This window comes from Lissotriton vulgaris, chromosome 8 (assembly GCF_964263255.1).
Source record: "Lissotriton vulgaris chromosome 8, aLisVul1.2, whole genome shotgun sequence".
In the NCBI taxonomy this organism is placed as follows: domain Eukaryota; kingdom Metazoa; phylum Chordata; class Amphibia; order Caudata; family Salamandridae; genus Lissotriton; species Lissotriton vulgaris.
This window is the reverse complement of record NC_141696.1, coordinates 710000999-710008421: the sequence shown is the minus strand read 5'-3', so window position 1 is coordinate 710008421 and position 7423 is coordinate 710000999.

Genomic DNA, 7423 nt, shown 5'->3' with positions numbered 1-7423 from the left:
TGCAGCACTGGTGTGCTACACTGAGAGACGCTCCTTCTGGGGGCATGCCACTATACCCTGTGCAGAGGGAAGGTTTGGGAAAGCACCAGTTCCTCATTCAAAACAAGGGTCCGGAGAGAAGTGGAGGATAATTACTGATGTAGAATAGCAAGCGAAGGTCCCAAGACATTCGTGTGCGTGTGAATGATACCAATAAAATGACAGGGCCTCTGTGCTTCCTTAAAGTGTATGCTCTTGATCTGTGCAGTGAATTTGCTGGGATGAGGTTTGGTTTACCATGATCCTAATGCAAATGGGCCAATAACAAGTCCCAGCAATTGACATTGACAGCAATCAGGTTTGTTTCTGTGCCTTTATAAAGCACCCAGTGCACTAGTTTTCATAATATAGCATCTAGTCCAAAGGGATATAATTGTGAGGTATACTGGGGGCCGCAATACAAGTGAAAATACACATGAGAATTATGCATAGCTGCTAAAATATGTCCCATATCATGTGTCCTAACTTCAGTTGTGACTTTCTAATCATCATAAAATGGGAATTTGGGAGCAGTAGTTAAACACACAGAAAGGTGTACAAGTAAGCGGCTAGCAGCCTAGGTTGGATGCAATTGTGAGAGTTATTAACGTAAATTGCATATAAGTTAACGATGTCCAAGATTTGTAAGTAAAAACAAATCAAGTAAAAAATGGGTAACCTATGTGGTATACATATGAGATATTTCCCAACCACAGACATGCAAAGGAAATAAATGCACATGAGTGATATATAGCTAAGCGGAACGTAATTTAAATATATGCAAAGAATAAGTGTTATTGAAATGAATGAATGAATGAATGAATACCCTCTTTTATAGCGCATGGCTACTCTTGAGCATCCCAGCGCTGTAAGACCAGAGGACATAGAAGACACTATTAGAACAAGAGTGCCTTTAATCGCTTCCTGAAAGCCAGATGGTTAGACTCGTGCCTGATGTCATCTGGGAGTATGTTCCATTCTTTAGCTGCGTGCACAGAGAGCCGACGGCCACCCATCCGAGCCAGCTTCACCCTGGGGACTACCAGCAAGTTCCGCTGGTTAGATCTCAGAGATCTCACTGATTGATGGCGACGAAACAGGGGATCAAGAATGGACGGGCCAGCATTATGGATCGACTTATGCGCCAAGCACAGGGTTTTAAATATAATCCTTCCCTTGATGGGTAGCCAATGGAGGGATTGAAGTGCGGCCTTCGCTGAGCATCTTTTGGGGACTTTCATGAGCAGCCGAGCTGCACAATTCTGTACAGATTGCAGAATTTTTATGGTGCCGACTGGAGCCCCCATATAGACGGCATTTGCATAATCCAGCCGCGACAAAATCAGCGACTGGACCCAAAATCGTCTAGCTTCAAATGGCAGGAGGTCTAACACTTTTTTTAAGACTCTCAACAGTCCATAGCAGGTCGCGGCTACCTTCTTAGCCTGGTAGTGAAATCATAGCGAGGAATCTAACCAGATCCCCAGGCTTTTTATTTGGGTCTTAGGTGCCGGGGGGGTCCTAGGCAGTGCGGCCACCAAGGATCCAGGTTACTTGGGGCTTTGTAACCCAGAAGCATAATGTCCGTTTTGGCCCCATTTAGCTTTAAAAAGGAGGAGGTCATCCATTCCAGGACCTTGGTGAGACATGGGGTCAGAATATTGATCCCCTGATCTATAGCATCGTTCTTCACCAAAGACACAACCAGCTGCGTGTCATCGGCGTAGGTAACAAGTTGGATTCCCCAGGGAAGAACCACCTCAGCCAAAGGTCTTATGTAAATATTAAACAGAGTAGGGCTGAGGGATGATCTCTGGGGAACGCCGTGATTCAGTTGCAGCTGGCTGGATGACACCTCTCCCTCAAAGACAGAGAAGCTTCTGTCTGATAGAAAAGAATGGAGCCATTTGATGGCCAGTCCAGAGACCCCTGTGAGATGCAGCCGGTGCAGCAGGAGAGAGTGGTTCACAGTATCGAAGGCTGCACTGAGGTCCAACAGGACCACCGCAGCACAGCCTCCTGCATCCACAATACCCCTAGCTGCCACCACTACCGCCACCAGAGCTGTCTCTGTTCCTTGTTTTGCTCTGAACCCTGTCTGGGTGGAGTGTAATCCATCAGTGGATTCAATAAAGGAAGAAAGAGCCTGGTTCACATGTTTTTCAGCTATTTTGCTGATGGCTGGTAATAATGAAATAGGCCTGTAATTGGCCAGGTCTTCCGGGTCCAAGCTGGGTTTTTTCAGCAGGGCTCTGACCTTAGCCTTCTTCCAGTTGGGGGGCACTACACCCGAGGCCAGAGACGCGTTAATGACCTGCATTGTCACTGGGCATACTGTCCCTGATACCTGTTTAAGGACTGCCGGGGGGGCAGCATCTAACGGGGAGCCTGATTTAAGATTGCCAAGGAGACTATCCACTCCAGCCAGATCCAATGGCGGGAAGACTTTGAGACCTGCAGATGGGTTTGGGTCTACTTCCAGGTCCCCCTCTTTTCCACTCTCCCAATTATCTGGAGAATAATTGTAATGAAGAAGTGTGTAAAGCGAAAGGCATGAACATGAGAGATATCAAAATGAAGATATATGATGGGCATGAAATTGACAGGAAGATACGTCAGCTGTGTAACTGAAAGGAGGTGGAATTGAGAAATAAGCAGCACAGAGATGCACATAAGAATTGTATTGAAACTGTGGATTTCCATCTGAAGGATAAAAGTTCCACACAAACAGGAGCCTACTTGTGAAAAAAGACACAGAGCATCGTAGGATGGGCCAGTTACCAGCCGTTTATAGAGATTTAATTCTGCTGGATATCTACTGCTATGTAAAACTATCAACAAAACATGTTTTTTTCTGAAATTGTAACGTTGTCTTAATTTTCAGCAGACTGTTTTGAAACAAGTATGTCATGTGCAAGAATGCAAGGTGGCGGGGTGCAAGGGAGGAGCTTGGTAGGGGCTGTAAAGATTAATTTAGTATACAAATGCAAATGCTGTGGCAGTAACAGGGAGTTAGGGGAACAACAGAGGAGCTGGTTGGATGTGGGCTGTCTACCTAAAACTAAACAACACAGCGATGAGCGGTAGGTGGTGGGGGATGGCACAGAGAGCTTAAGGAAGATGCTATAAAATGCAAGCAGCATGGCTACGGCATGGGTAGATGTAGTTATTTTGGGACTGTAATTAACAAGCTGTATTTGCTGACTGCAGTAGTAATTGCAGGAGTTACAAAAAAATTAATCCTTATGATGAGGTATTTTTGGTAAGCAAATGAAGGTTCAATTTGTTCAACCAATATTTCCAATCATTACATCTGTCATAGACTTATTACTCACCATCTGAACTTCTGGCTCTTGAGTCAGTGGCAAGCCAGTCCACTGTATAGGCAATCAACCACCATACAAAGATGTATTTTTATAATATGGGTTCCCATCGCAGCGGTAGCGGATAGTTCTGCTATGTTTGCTTTTTAGTTCGAAATCCATGTCAAACTTGCCATTTACATTTTCTAACAAATTTGATCAGATTAAGATCTAAGCATATTTATCTTAATTGCCCTACCTGCTGAGTATTACATTGTCAGAAAACCATGTGATACCTGTTGGGAATAGGACGGTACTTTTATTTGTAAAATTGCTGAGCCACTACTGAGCTGCAAACTTCTCCACATTTTACATGGAACGCTGCAGCAACCCCCCCCCCACCCGAGGGGTAAGATGCTTCTCTTTTAAGGCATTTTGTTTAACCAATTGCAGCTACACCGCCACAACCAGCAGTATTCCTGACCAAAACTTGCCTACAAGCTGAGTCTGGGCCTGGCCTTGCTCAGGTTCTGGCCCAGAATATTACTTCCTACAGAAAGTTTGGGAGAATAAGAAGGGCTGTGAGTTAGCATTCTTAAAGAAGAATTTAGTTGCCATTTGGATCCTTTGACATTTGGAACCTGCACAGATTTCTGATTCTGAAAGTGTGACTTTTGCGATTGCCTTCCACCCACAACAACATTTTGTGGGATATTGCTATATCTTCCTGGACATAGTGGCAATTTCCTTCATACCCTCCCGGTAGTATGTGCTACTCTGGCCAGCACTGGAGTTAACTTCTCCATTTTAGGAGATTTTAACCTCGATTTGGAGGAGCCAGCAAATGCCCAAGCCTCATGCCTTCTACTGGACCTAATGACCATTCAAATGACGCAAAAGGTGTGCTGTAGCGTTTACTGGGCCCTTAATAAATAAATCACTATGAAGTGTATGATGATCTGAAACTTTTAACCATTTACTTTCTCTTGGTCCTCCAATGGACCTTGCCTAGTGCCGAGAAGGGTTGGATATGAAAGGGTTTCAACAGTCAACCGATGACGAAATGGAATTGGACAACCGAACCACAAATTAGAAATCAAACTGATATAAATTACTCTGAATACAGTGGTATAAAGATATAAGATTAAAACTGCAGGCCCAAATCTCCTGAAGAAACATAGGTGAGCCAGAATCATTCACACTAAGGGGCATATTTACTAGGCCACACCGTGCCACTTGTTTCCCCCAGCGCTGGTGCTAAATTTAGAAGCCTAGCATCAACTCTAACACCAACATTATCTGAAACCCCCTTTTGTGAAAATTGTGATATTTATTGTAATTGTTGATTATGAAATAATGTTCTAGTGTAAAACACAACCAATATAGGTACTTATCACTTGGTTCTTTCAAATAATGCATTAAGTGTTGGATCCTTTAAGACAGGTGCATGAAGGTTCCCCTTTTTGTTAAAAGAGTCCTGCGGTGGACTTTGTTACTAATATAATGTTATAGACGCTGGTCCCGTGGGCTTAGAAAAGTTGTCCTTGTGAATATCATATATCAAATAGAAAATAAGACATTTAGTAGAACAGATCAATACCCAAAGCTCATGAGTTCAGGAAAGGACGTGAAATGCTAGTTCTAGTGGTTTCAAAAGAATGAGACTACTGTGCGCATGTAGTCTATTTTCCAATTAAGTAATTAAAGTCAGTTGAGTCCAAATTGAAAGTTCTACAAATCTCTTCAGCCAGTTTGTATTTAGCTAACATGCAGAACAGCAGCTATCCGTCACCATCATTAGTTGCACAAGAGTCACTCTCAAACAATGCATCAACTCCCCCAACACTTTCTCATCAGGCAATATTATATTCATAGCATTTCCGAGGATTACACCTCATTTGATCAGATCGGACCACTGACATAACAACGACCCCTATAATATCGAGCAACAAAATTATCGCTTCACTTATATCGTATACAAAAATATTGACACCCAATACACAAAACGAAAACAAGACAAACATAGATAAATAATATATCATAAAATAAATTTCGATGACAAAAATATCGACAACCAAAATAAGCACAAAGAATATTGATAAACTTATAATAATATATATTACAACAAAAACATCGATATGCATAATATCGACAACACAAATATCGATAAAATACATATAAGCAATACAAAAAAATAACATTTTAACCTAAAAATAAACTATTTTCAATAATACAAGCACATAACATATATAAAATATTAAAAACAAACACTAAAACAAATTACAAAATGAATTAAACTTAAACACAAACAAATACACTTAATCAAAAACAAATAAATAATCAAACACTACAACATAAAAAAATCACAACGATCAAAAATAAACAGACATATATATTACATATATAAAAATATGTCACATTTATTAACGCATACATTTCAATTATATTACTAAACAAAATAAAAACAAACATTAAATAAACATAATGAACATTAAACAAATTAAATTATAACTGCCAAAAATTGAAAAAAAGCTATCTTAAAAAATGATTTTAAACCACACCAACACAAACTAATAGAAAACTCTAACTAATTAAATAAACAATATAAAAAAATCAAATAATTAACACAAAATTTACAGTGAAACGGACAAACACTGCAGGACGAAACTTTGTAAGACAGAAAACAGAACAAAAAACATCTACATAAACAACTAAACAGGTAAACTCTCATTAAAGGTAAGAAAAACAAATTTTAAATAAATAAATAAAATTAGCTTAAAAAATATAAACAAATTAACTAAAAATATAGTATTTTTTCCTTTATATCTCAGACTAAACTTAATTAAAACTCCACCTAGAAAATTCAAAACAACAATTTGCTTTAAAAACACCTACAAAATTAACATATAACGAAAAATATAAAACAAAGAAAGTATATATCTTAACAGAATAATAGAATTAAACTGATTAAAACTAAAATATTTATTAAAAAAGCAAAACATAACTAACAAATACTTTTATTTTAATTGCTTCTACTGACTTCAACTAAACAACATCAATAAAATAAACGACAACAGCTAAAAATAGCAAGTATTTTTTTAAAACAACTAAATAAAGATAGAGACTAAAGAAACTAAACTAAGAAACGAAATGTAACACTTCAATAAAACTAAAAATGTCCTTTTTAATCAAGTGAAAAAAAAGAAACCAGTGAATAAACTACTAACATCAAAAAAGTATCCAACAAGAAAAGCAAAACAAGTTATATGTAAGTATATTTTGAAATTGAATAATTATATGAACATGTTTAGTCTTTAATAATTAACAATAATAAATATATGTATAGATACATTCACAGATATACAAAGAAAATGACAGAAGGGGCAAAGTTCATCTCCTCACAAAAAGGAAAACTATTTCTGTGCTACATGGGCTATACTTACTTTTATGCAAGAAAAAATAACAGAAAATAAAACCCATTGGAAATTTAATAAATACTACTCCAATTGTTGCAATGGGAGAACAACAACAATAGAATCAAATGTTATTAATGTTAATGAACAAAACCTTCCCCCCTAATGTCACAGAAATTGAGGTGAGAGATGCTTTAGAAACCATCAAAGAAGCAAGCACCAGCTCCCAAAAAACTAGTACCTAAATATTAAAAAGCGTACTAACTAGGGTTCCTGAACATGTACCAGGACAATTACCTTCGATACCAACTTTAAGACACCTAATAGCCTGAACTAAAATATCTACTGCTCAAACACCACCCACCCTTATACAGAATTCTAAATTTTACAAGAGTACACAGTCACACACAAAGATGAAAAATGCATTCTTTATGAGAACAAAAGTCCTGAAAAAAGAATTACCATCTTAGCCACCAACACCAACATTCAAAAGTTTACTCCTTCAATGCTCATGACGGAACGGTTCCGTCATGAGCGTCGGTTGGCCTGTGCTCATGATGGAACCGTTCCGTCATGAGTCCATAGGTTCTTTAGAACCTTCAGCACCGCAGCGGAATTTGCGCAGCGCTGAAGGGGTTAAAGCAAAGTAAAAACATGGATGATGAATGGGACATTTAAAGTTTGCCCTAA